Source organism: Schistocerca piceifrons, chromosome 1 (assembly GCF_021461385.2).
Source record: "Schistocerca piceifrons isolate TAMUIC-IGC-003096 chromosome 1, iqSchPice1.1, whole genome shotgun sequence".
In the NCBI taxonomy this organism is placed as follows: domain Eukaryota; kingdom Metazoa; phylum Arthropoda; class Insecta; order Orthoptera; family Acrididae; genus Schistocerca; species Schistocerca piceifrons.
The window spans coordinates 81,771,959-81,784,617 of record NC_060138.1 but is presented as its reverse complement, the minus strand read 5'-3'; the positions used below and the strand labels follow the sequence as shown (position 1 = coordinate 81,784,617).

The 12,659-nt window shown below is 45.8% G+C and overlaps 1 pseudogene; it reads right to left on the bottom strand.

Annotated features, from left to right (window-relative positions):
• Positions 1–7,568: 7,568 nt before the first annotated feature.
• LOC124719675 lies at positions 7,569–7,686 on the bottom strand (annotated as a pseudogene).
• Positions 7,687–12,659: the final 4,973 nt, after the last annotated feature.

The window sequence follows — 12,659 nt, the reverse complement described above, 5'->3', positions numbered from 1 at the left end:
AATCAGGTTGGCTTCAAAAGTGCACTGGAACGGTCGTGAGCGTTAGTTACCTTTGAGGCTGAAAATTCTGAGCTAATGTTACCCAAGAATGACTTTAAAGCGACAAACGCGCCATTATAAACATCTCACTGAGTTTGATCAAGGTCGTGTAACAGGGCTACGAGAAGCTGGATGTTTCTTCTGCGATGTCGCAAAAAAACTTGGCAGGAATGTAGCCTCTGTACGAGGCCTGCTAATATATGCCTGCTGGCAGCGGTGACCACGAGAATGTTCGGCCTTAAGAAGACCGGACTCCGGATTGGCCACGTGGCACTACCGAGATGGAAGATCATCGTGCTCGGTGTTTGGATCTGTTGCAGCATACTGAATCTTCAGCAGCAACTTGAGCACCAGTTGGCACCACCGTTACACGACTGTTACAAACTGTTTACGTCAAGGACATCTCCGAGCCAAACGCCCTGTAGTGTGCATTCCACTGATTCCAAATCACAGCCAGCTAATATATGCCTGCTGGCAGTGGTGACCACGAGAATTTTCGGCCTTAAGAAGCCCGGACTCCGGATTGGCCACGTGGCACTACCGAGAGGGAAGATCATCGTGCTCGGTGTTTGGATCTGTTGCAGCATACTGAATCTTCAGCAGCAACTTGAGCACCAGTTGGCACCACCGTTACACGACTGTTACAAACTGTTTACGTCAAGGACATCTCCGAGCCAAACGCCCTGTAGTGTGCATTCCACTGATCCCAAACCACAGCCAGCTAATATATGCCTGCTGGCAGTGGTGACCACGAGAATGTTCGGCCTTAAGAAGACCGGACTCCGGATTGGCCACGTGGCACTACCGAGAGGGAAGATCATCGTGCTCGGTGTTTGGATCTGTTGCAGCATACTGACTCTTCAGCAGCAACTTGAGCACCAGTTGGCACCACCGTTACACGACTGTTACAAACTGTTTACGTCAAGGACATCTCCGAGCCAAACGCCCTGTAGTGTGCATTCCACTGATCCCAAACCACAGCCAGCTAATATATGGCTGCTGGCAGTGGTGACCACGAGAATTTTCGGCCTTAAGAAGACCGGACTCCGGATTGGCCACGTGGCACTACCGAGAGGGAAGATCATCGTGCTCGGTGTTTGGATCTGTTGCAGCATACTGAATCTTCAGCAGCAACTTGAGCACCAGTTGGCACCACCGTTACACGACTGTTACAAACTGTTTACGTCAAGGACATCTCCGAGCCAAACGCCCTGTAGTGTGCATTCCACTGATCCCAAACCACAGCCAGCTAATATATGCCTGCTGGCAGTGGTGACCACGAGAATGTTCGGCCTTAAGAAGACCAGACTCCGGATTGGCCACGTGGCACTACCGAGAAGGAAGATCATCGTGCTCGGTGTTTGGATCTGTTGCAGCATACTGAATCTTCAGCAGCAACTTGAGCACCAGTTGGCACCACCGTTACACGACTGTTACAAACTGTTTTCGTCAAGGACATCTCCGAGCCAAACGCCCTGTAGTGTGCATTCCACTGATCCCAAACCACAGCCAGCTAATATATGCCTGCTGGCAGTGGTGACCACGAGAATGTTCGGCCTTAAGAAGACCAGACTCCGGATTGGCCACGTGGCACTACCGAGAGGGAAGATCATCGTGCTCGGTGTTTGGATCTGTTGCAACATACTGAATCTTCAGCAGCAACTTGAGCACCAGTTGGCACCACCGTTACACGACTGGTACAAACTGTTTACGTCAAGGACATCTCCGAGCCAAACGCCCTATAATTTGCATTCCACTGATCCCAAACCACAGCCATCTGCGACCTCAGTGGTGTCAACCGAAAGCTCTTTGGACGGCGGAGTAGCGGTCTGTTGTGTTTCCTGATAAAAGCTGGTTCTGCCTCGGTGCCTATGTTGGTTAGAAGGAGGCTGGCTGAGCGCCTGCAACCAACCTGTCTGCCACCTACACACAGTGGACTATCAGCTGGGGGTATGGTCAGCGGTGCGATTTCCCATGACAGCAGGAGCACTCTCGTGGTTGTCCCACGCACCATGACTGCACTGTTCTTCCAGATTGTCCTACTCCTCAACTGCGATTATGCGTAGATCTCTCAGAGTGGTTGGTGGATCACGTCGTCCGTGAACAGCCCTTTTCACTCTATCCCAGGCTTGTTCGATAGGGTTCATGTATGCAGAACATGCTGGCCACTCTAGTCGAGCAACGTCGATATCCTCAAGGAAGTCATTCACAAGTTGTGCACGATGGGGGGGGGGGGGGGGGGGAGGGGGGGGCGCCGAATTGTCGTCCATGAAGACGAGTGCCTCGCCAATATGGTTGCACTATCGGTCGGATGATGGCATTGACGTACCGTACAGCCGTTACGGTGCCTTCGTTGACCGCCAACGGCGAACGTCGGCCCCACTTAATGCTACCCCAAAACAGCAGGGAACCTCCACCTTGCAGCATTCGCATGACAGTGTGTCTAAGGCGTTCAGCCTGACCGGGTTACCTCCGAACAGGTCTCCGACGATTGTCTGATTGAAGGCATATGCGACACACATCGGTGAAGAGAACGTGATGCCAATGATGAGCGGTCTATTCGGCATGTTGTTGGGCCCGTCTGTACCGTGCTGCATGGTGTCGCGGTTGCAAAGATGGGCGTCGCCATAGACGTCGGGAATGAAGTTGCGCATCATGCAGCCTATGGTGTCACCGCCAGACACCACACTTGCTAGGTGATAGCTTTAAATTGGCCGCGGTCCATTAGTACATGTCGGACCCGCGTGTCGCCACTGTCAGTGATCGCAGACCGAGCGCCACCACACGGCAGGTCTCGAGAGACGGACGAGCACTCGCCCCAGTTGTACGGACGACTTTTCTAGCGACTACACTGACGAAGCCTTTCTCTCATTTGCCGAGAGATAGTTAGAATAGCCTTCAGCTAAGTCCATGGCTACGACCTAGCAAGGCGCCATTAACCATTTCTAGAGAGAGTCTCACTTGTATCATCAAGAACGCTGTATACAAATGATGGATTAAAGTTAAGTATTCCAGCAGCTACGTACTTTTCTTTATAGCATTCATTACGTATCCTGTTTCAGACCTAACGCCAGCCTACGTGAGTTAGCGCGTGCATCTCCGCCTTCCCTAGCTATGTAACACAGCCTATTGCGGACAGTTTGAGTCATAACACGACGTCGTGTGGCTGTACCAAAAGCATTATTCAACATGGTGGCGTTGCTATCAGGGTTCCTCTGAGCCATAATCCGTAGGTAGCGGTCACTCACTGCCGTAGTAGACTTTGGGCGGCCTGAGCGAGGCGTGTCATTAACAGTTCCTGTCTCTCTGTATCTCCTCCAAGTTCGAACAACGTCGCTTCGGTTCCTTCCGAGACGCCTGGACACTTTCCTTGTTGAGAGCCCTTCCTGGCACAAAGTAACAAGGCGGACGCGATCGAACAGCGGTATTGACCGTCTAGGCATGGTTGAACTACAGACATCACGAGCCATTTATCTCTTTCCTGGTGGAATGACTGGAACTGATAGGCTGTCAGACCCCCTCCGTCTAATAGGCGCTGCTCATGTATGGCTGTTTACATCTTTGAGCAGGTGTAGTGACATCTCTGAACAGTCAAAGGGTCTGTGTCTGTGATAGAATATGCACAGTCAACGTCTGTCTTCAGGAGTTCTGGGAACCGAGGTGATGCAAAACTTTTTTTGATGTATATATATGAGAAAGGTGAAATACGCTCAGACTTGGCGAAGATTATGATAATTTTGGTTTCAAAGAAGGCAGGAGTTAACAGGCGCGAATGCTATCGAACTATCAGTTTAATAAATCATGACTGAAAAATAATAACACGAATTACTTATAGAAGTTTAGCAAAAAACTAGTAGAAGACGACCTCGGGGTAGATGAATTGGGGTTCCAGAAAAGTGTAGAAAAACGCACTGTACTGATCCTACAACTTTTCTTAGAAGATGTCTTGAAATGATAAAACCTAGGGTTATAGCAGTTGCAGATTTTGAGAAAGTTTTTGATAATGTTCAGTAGAGCACACTCTTGAAAATTCTAACGCTATCAGGGTAAAAACATAGGAGAGAAAGATTATCCGCAACATGTACAGAAACCAGACTGCAGTTACAGAGGTATGAGGACAAGAACGCGGACAGCTGGGGTGCAGCAGTATACCTGCGCCGTAAGCTTCCTTGCTATATGCAGTGGGTCATGACTCATGACTTCAAAGAATTCTTTCGCACATCGAGAGTAACAAATGGGCGCACATGAGGCTGCCCCGCTGCTTGTCTGCGCTCAACAGCACTTGCATGTTACATACATTATTATGAATTATTAAAGATGTTTCCAAAATACAAGTTGTCGTACTTCCTTCTGACGAAGGCTGCCACACACTACAAGACCAATATCCCAACTACTTACTGACAATACGACTATGCACCATAGGCGCTTCTGAGTGTGGGGCAGTTGGCAGCCTGGACCACATAGTCTGGGAATGTGCCATTAGACAAGAGGTTACAGACCACCATAGTAACTTCTTTGGTAATGTTACTGTCTATAACAAGGAATGAGGAACTGTGACATAATCTAAACTCGCTAACGGCTAAAATATCAGCTTATGAAGCAGCGCTGGGTGGCCGCGCGGTCTGTGGCGCCTTGCCATGGTTCGCGTGGTTTCCCCCGTTGCAGGTTCGAGTCCTCCCTCGGGCATGGCTGTATGTGTTGTCCTTAGCGCAAGTTAGTTTAAGTTAGATAAAATAGTGTGTAAGCCTATGGGCCGATGACCTCATCAGTTTGGTCCCACAGTGACTTACCCCAAATTTCCAAATTCAGCTTATGAACGTGAAGCCTACATGGCTGACAGACAAGCAAGAAGAGGCCATACATCGTGACAACAGAACTACTGAGCGGACGAGCTTCCGGGAAGACCAGGAAGGATTTCCTGTATCCCTGTCAACCATCTCCCAGTCTCTACACCTCCGGTAGCACAGCAGCACAGCCTCTGTAAGTCCTGAACATATATATGTGCGCCAAATGGAGTATGTAGCCTTGTTCCTTTTTCCTTAAATTTTTTAAATGTAGGCATTTTATGTAGATTTTCTCCTTGAACACCATAATGGTTACTTATACCAAAAGATTCCAAATTATGTTGCAATATTACATGCTGCATTTATACTAATTCATGTGTAACATTTGGACTGTTCTTTTATCTAGGTAACAGACCAAAAGAAAACAGCCAATAAATAAAGAAATATACTAAATGTCAGGTTGTCTAAGGCAATTTTCCAGATACCCAAAATCACTTAGGGTGAAATGACCATCATAAAAAAATAAGGGGAGCCAGAGCTTGCACGGAAAATTAACATGTTCATTTTCCCCACTTTCTATTCTAGAGTGGAACGGTTGCGAAATGGTCTGACATCGGTTTTATGACCTCTCTGTCAGGTATTTAAGGGTGTATTGCAGAGCAATCGTGTACATGTAGATGTCAACAAATGTATTAATATGTAACTTGAAGGTGGAGAGGGGATAAAGGGAAGGAAAGGAATTGATGATATCAGCTGCATCAGGACTTAATGCGGAGTTAGCGGCGACAAGTGAAAACGTGTGCCGGACCGCGACTCGAACGCAGGATCTCCTGCTCAGAAAAACTGGTTCAAAAGGCTCTGAGCACTATGGGACTTAATAGCTGAGGTCATCAGTCCCCTAGAACTTAGAACTACTTAAACCTAACTAACCTAAGGACATCACACAGATCCATGCCCGAAGAAGGATACGAACATGCGACCGTAGCGGTCGCGCGGTTCCACAATGAAGCGTCTAGAACTGCTCGGCCACAACGGCCGGCAGCTGCTTCGAAGGCAGTTGCGTTAATCTTTGCGCAATACGGAGAAAGCGTCAAACGCAACTGCACGGATTATGTCTGCACGCTACCCAGACGAGCTACGCTCCCACCTAAGCATAGCGCCGTCAGTGTCTTCCGTGCTCGCTAATTTTAGAGTCCTGCTGGACGTCCAACGTAAACGTAGATCTGCGCTGATGCCTGTGTATTCATATCCCATCGACGGGTATCCGATATATGAGTGCGTGGTATCTGTTCCTGTCCTTTCCTTTCCTTTCTCTCCCGTCCACCTTCAGTTTACGTAATATGCATCACAGGTGTGGATTCCGCTTGGTGTCCACCCATTCATGTAACTTGATTAATTTTGGAGCTGGGGACCAAACAGCGAAATCATCGGTCCCGTCGAATTAGGGAAGGATGGGGAAGGAAAACGGCCGTGCCCATTCAAAGGAACGATCCCGGCATTTGCTGGAGCGATTTAGGGAAATCACGAAAAACTTACGACGGGATGGCCGGACGCGGGTTTGAACCGTCGTCCTCCCGAATGCCATTCATATAAATGTACTAATTTTGTATGGAGCGCCAACATACACTTTTTGCAGCCACTGTAAGATTAACGACTGTACGGGCGACTGTGTGTGTGTGTGTGTGTGTGTGTGTGTGTGTGTGTGTGTAGTCCTAGTTCCTTACCGCACGTTAAACTATAACCCGTTCTGCTCAGTTTAATTTGATTCGTAGTGCCAACACGAAACTAAGGGAGGACCATCATATAGAGCAACGTAGTTCGTGCGCCTCACAATCCGTGAATTATTGCTAGTTTCTGTCGCATTTCGGCGCGTTAGTGCGGCCGACGTAATTTGGCGGAAGTTACGGGAGGGAGTTATGCAGAACGGGAAACACCCGCTCGTCAGCGAGTGCGGCGGCTGTGGCTTTCGGAGGGCGAGCCGCAGGGGACGCGGCGGAAGTTGATTATTCATTTAAAGCGCTCCCGGCGCCGCGCGCCGGCTGACACTGGCGGCGCAAACTAAGTTGACGTGAGTAACGGCGAGGCGCTGTCATTACGCGAAGAGTCGAGTCTAGTCGCCGCGCCGGCCCGGAGTCCATTAGGAATTAGCGCGCCGACGCGCCGCGGCGCATCGAGCGCAGGCGTCCGCCCACAGCTGGCGAGGCCCAACTTCTGCCGTCCACTGTCCTAGCCGCGCCGGGGAGGCGATTCTCTCCCTAAATGTAACTGCAGGCAGTTCCTAGTTTTGTTGCCTTCACACCACGGGCAGCAGCTGGTAATAAAGGGCGTTCACACGACCCGTCTTCAGAGGCAGGATCTGGTTTTTTACGATAACTACGTAGGCTGACGCAGTGAATTAAAATTTGTACCAGCACCAGGATTCGAACCCATGTCTCCTGCTTAGCAGACACATGCGCTATCTGTTGCAACAATTGGCACTTCACTTACTGCAGTAGCTGCACGGATTACCCTCCTACGTCTTCCTAAACTAAACTAAACTCCTCCCGAACAGGCCATGAAGACCCAACGGTACTGACTGGCCGCCGTGTCATCTTCAGCCCATAGGCGTCATTGGATGCGGATATGAAGGGGCATGTGGTCAGCACGCCGCTCTCCCGGCCGTATGTCAGTTTCCGAGACCGGAGCCGCTACTTCTCAATCAAGTAGCTCCTCAGTTTGCCTCACGAGGGCTGAGTGCACCCCGCTCGCCAACAGCGCTCGGCAGACTGGGTGGTCACCCATCCAACTGCTGGCCCAGCCCGACAGTGCTTAACTTCGGTGATCTGACGGGAACCGGTGTTACCACTGCGGCAAGGCCGTTGGCCCTACGTCTTCATCCTCAATACGAATTCCATTTCGCGCCTCAGGCCGTTGGTCTTCCCCTTCTAAACTCACCTCAGTGCTGCTGAGATTGTCTGATATCGCCGTTCCAAAAGAACAATGACATAACTGTCAAAATAAATAGTTTACAGGAGAAGCAGAAAACAAAATGACATTTACTTTAAAACTTCATAAAACAACTGTAAAATTATGTACGTAACTGAAAGCTGGCCTAATTGTGACACTACGTGTTCTCTACAAAATACAAAAATTATTTCCTTCAAACAGCATCCCATTCGCCCTCTTGCTACCCTTTAAGTAAATGTGTCATTGTTCTTCCGACATTGTTGTCGAAATTAACAAATACGACTAAAGAAGGTGTGTGGGAAAAAAGAAATGTATCTCTAAACTATATTTTTTTGTTCACTCTTACAGTTTTGTTGTTTTATTATCATTTTTATTATTTGAATCTTATAACTGACATAAAATAATATACTAACAAGTGAAATAAAGATCTTCCAAACGACAAAAGCAACACATTACATTTATGTGGAAAGAGAATCATAGAAGGCCTTGTAATATTTAGCAATGATGTTGCTGTTAACCAAATTGTTTAAATCTTGAATTTTGTTTCCTGTGAAAGTCATTTTTGTAGTATAAGCGGATTTCAGATCCAAATTACTCCCATCTACATTCCCTGTTAAGCGCCTCTTCCTCCCTTTGAACTGAATGTGTTCCCACTCCGACTGTTTGTAGCTGTTCGTATACTGAAACACATCACTTCCCTTTTCGCTTCGAAATAATTTAATTTCGGACACTTTGAAAATACTCCCGTCAACGTCCCGAGCCATGCAAGGAGCCATCTCATTGTGCAAAACTTTAATGTCATTGAAATCTGAAAAACCCATTTCCCTAAGATGTAGCCGATTTCCATTTTCTTTTGCATTTCAGATGACTGATCTATATAGATCGGGAACATAAATTGGCCCTGACTTCTTCGCACTCTTAAGAGCTCTCTCAATGATGCTGTGAACTGCGTCTCGTTCGTCCTGGGTGTGACCATGAATCAAATTCTTGTGCGTAATGGACCGAATATCCAGCCTTTGTACTGCATACAAATACGTTGGAATCATGTATCTGAAGTAGAAGAGAATGAACATTTTAATCAATGTCATTTTTACAACATAAACATTTTGCTACAGGATTTCTGCGAATCACTGTCTGAGTTTATGGTACTTACTTGTTCTGTTGCCCTCGTCGGAGTAAAATACGACATCTGTCCCAGGAAGGTTCTTGGATAACTCTTCAAGATATTGTAAAACACAAGTTGCTGTTTCTAAAAAAAAAAAAAAAAAAAAAAAAAAAAAAAAAGTTTTTTGTCTCAGTGCAAACAACAAAAATAAGTAGAACAGACTTCAAGAGTAATAATAAATAGTAAAAAATGTATGTATGGACACTTACTGTGACATTGTTACTGTTGAGCCTCGATTTGTAAAAAAAACGCTGATGTTTGTCGCGTTGGTACCGGTACAACAGCTTGTAAATCATAAACAGGTAGTTGTGTCTTCTTATTTTGAGCCAAATCTTTATCCAAGTATTTTTGTATGCGACTCAATTCTTTTTCTTCCTGATGTTCTTGAAGTGCTTCTTGTAGCTTTGTCTTATCTTCATCTATAGCGCCCCATGAACCGTGGACCTTGCCGTTGGTGGGGAGGCTTGCGTGCCTCAGCGATACAGATAGCCGTACCGTAGGTGCAACCACAACGGAGGGGTATCTGTTGAGAAGCCAGACAAACGTGTGGTTCCTGAAAAGGGGCAGCAGCCTTTTCAGTAGTTGCAGGGGCAACAGTCTGGATGATTGACTGATCTGGCCTTGTAACACTAACCGAAACGGCCTTGCTGTGCTGGTACTGCGAACGGTTCAAAGCAAGGGGAAGCTACAGCCGTAATTTTTCCGGAGGGCATGCAGCTTTACTGTATGGTTAATGATGATGGCGTCCTCTTGGGTAAAATATTCCGGAGGTTAAATAGTCCCCCATTCGGATATCCGGGCGGGGACTACTCAAGAGGACGTTGTTATCAGGAGAAAGAAAACTGGTGTTCTACGGATCGGAGCGTGGAATGTCAGATACCTTAATCGGGCATGTAGGTTAGAAAATTTAAAAAGAGAAATGGATAGGTTAAAGTTAGACATAGTGAGAATTAGTGAAGTTCGGTGGCAGGAGGCACAAGAATTTTTGTCAAGAAATTGAAGAAATGTATGATGAAATAAAAGAAATTATTCAGATAGTGAAGGGAGACGAAAATTTAATAGTCATGGGTGACTGGAATTCGGCAGTAGGTAAAGGGAGAGAAGGAAACGTAGTAGGTGAATATGGATTGGGGATAAGAAATGAAAGAGGAAGCCGCCTGTTAGAATTTTGCACAGAGCACAGCTTAATCATAGCTAACACTTGGTTCAAGAATCACAAAAGAAGGTTGTATACATGGAAGAAGCCTGGAGATACTGACAGATTTCAGATAGATTATATAATGGTAAGACAGAGATTTAGGAACCAGGTTTTAAATTGTAAGACATTTCCAGGGGCAAATGCGGACTCTGACCACAATCTATTGGTTATGAAATGTAGATTAAAACTGAAGAAACTGCAAAAAGGTGGGAATTTAAGGAGATGGGACCTGGATAAACTGACTAAACCAGAGGTTGTACAGAGTTTCAGGGAGAGCGTAAGGGAACAAATGGCAGGAATGGGGGAAAGAGATACAGCAGAAGAAGAATGGGTAGCTTCGAGGGCTGAAGTAGTGAAGGCAGCAGAGGATCAAGTAGGTAAAAAGACGAGCGCTAATAGAAATCCTTGGGTAACAGAAGAAATATTGAATTTAACTGATGAAAGGAGAAAAGTTCAAGATCGCAGAGTTTATGGCGGGTCATGGCTCATCGAACATAGGCCGGTGTGAGACGGAGGTTACACCATTAAGTGAAGTAACGTTTTAGATTTTGTACATATGTACTGTTTGTGTTTTCCTTTTTTTCGTTTATAAATGTATAGCTATGGTGTTCTTTTAATCATTGACAAAGGTCTTCTTAGGCACTTTTGGGTTTTATTGTTCTGAAGAAGGTGTAGTTATCTACGCCGAAACCTAGGTTAACACTAGGTGCATTTTTCGCAATCGAGGGGGGTTTCTGGTTTTTTAATATAGAAAGGAGAAAATATAAAAATGCAGTAAATGAAGCAGGCAAAAAGGAATACAAACATCTCAAAAATGAGATCGAAAGGAAGTGCAAAATGGCTAAGCAGGGGTGGCTGGAGGATAAATGTAAGGATGTAGAGGCTTATCTCACTGGGGGTAAGATAGATACTGCCTACAGGAAAATTAAAGAGACCTTTGGAGAAAAGAGAACCATTTGTATGAATATCAAGAGCTCAGATGGAAACCCAGTTCTAAGCAAAGAAGGGAAAGCAGAAAGATGGAAGGAGTATATAGAGGGTTTATACAAGGGCGATGTACTTGAGGACAATATTATGGAAATGGAAGAGGATGTAGATGAAGATGAAATGGGAGATATGATACTGCGTAAAGAGTTTGGCAGAGCACTGAAAGACCTGAGTCGAAACAAGGCCCCGGGAGTAGACAACATTCCATTAGAACTACTGACGGCCTTGGGAGAGCCAGTCCTGACAAAACTCTACCATCTGGTGAGAAAGATGTATGAGACATGCGAAATACCCTCAGACTTCAAGAAGAATATAATAATACCATTCCCAAAGAAAGCAGGTGTTAACAGATGTGAAAATTATCGAACTATCAGTTTAATAAGTCACGGCTGCAAAATACTAACGCGAATTCTTTACAGACGAATGGAAAAGCTGGTAGAAGCCGACCTTGGGGAAGATCAGTTTGGATTCTGTAGAAATATGGGGACACGTGAGGCAATACTGACCCTACGCCTTATCTTAGAAGCTAGTTTAAGAAAAGGCAAACCTACGTTTCTAGCATTTGTAGACTTAGAGAAAGCTTTTGACAATGTTGACTGGAATACTCTCTTTCAAATTCTGAAGGTGGCAGGGGTAAAATATAGGGAGCGAAAGGCTATTTACAATTTGTATAGAAACCAAATGGCAGTTATAAGAGTTGAGGGGCATGAAAGGGATGCAGTGGTTGGGAAGGGAGTGAGACAGGGTTGTAGCCTCTCCCCGATGTTATTCAATCTGTGTACTGAGCAAGCAGTAAAGGAAACAAAAGAAAAATTCAGAGTAGGTATTAAAATCCATGGAGAAGAAATAAAAAAAAACTTAGAGATTCGCCGATGACATTGTAATTCTGTCAGAGACAGCAAAGGACTTGGAAGAGCAGTTGAACGGAATGGATAGTGTCTTGAAAGGTGGATGTAAGATGAACATCAACAAAAGCCAAACGAGGATAATGGAATGTAGTCGAATTAAGTCGGGTGATGCTGAGGATATTAGGTTAGGAAATGAGACACTTAAAGTAGTAAAGGAGTTTTGCTATTTGGGGAGAAAAATAACTGATGATGGTCGAAGTAGAGAGGATATAAAATGTAGACTGGCAATGGCAACGAAAGCGTTTCTGAAGAAGAAAAATTTGTTAACATCGAGTGTAGATTTAAGTGTAAGGAAGTCGTTTCTGAAAGTATTTGTATGGAGTGTAGCCATGTATGGAAGTGTAACATGGACGATAAATAGTTTGGGCAAGAAAAGAATAGAAGCTTTCGAAATGCTGAAGTTTAGATGGGTAGATCACATAACTAATGAGGAGGTATTGAATAGAATTGGGGAGAAGAGGAGTTTGTGGCGCAACTTGACAAGAAGAAGGGACGGGTTGGTAGGACATGTTCTGAGGCATCAAGGGATCACCAATTTAGCATTGGAGGGCAGCGTGGAGGGTAAAATTTGTAGAGGGAGACCAAGAGATGAATACACCAAGCAGATTCAGAAGGATGTAGGTTGCAGTAGG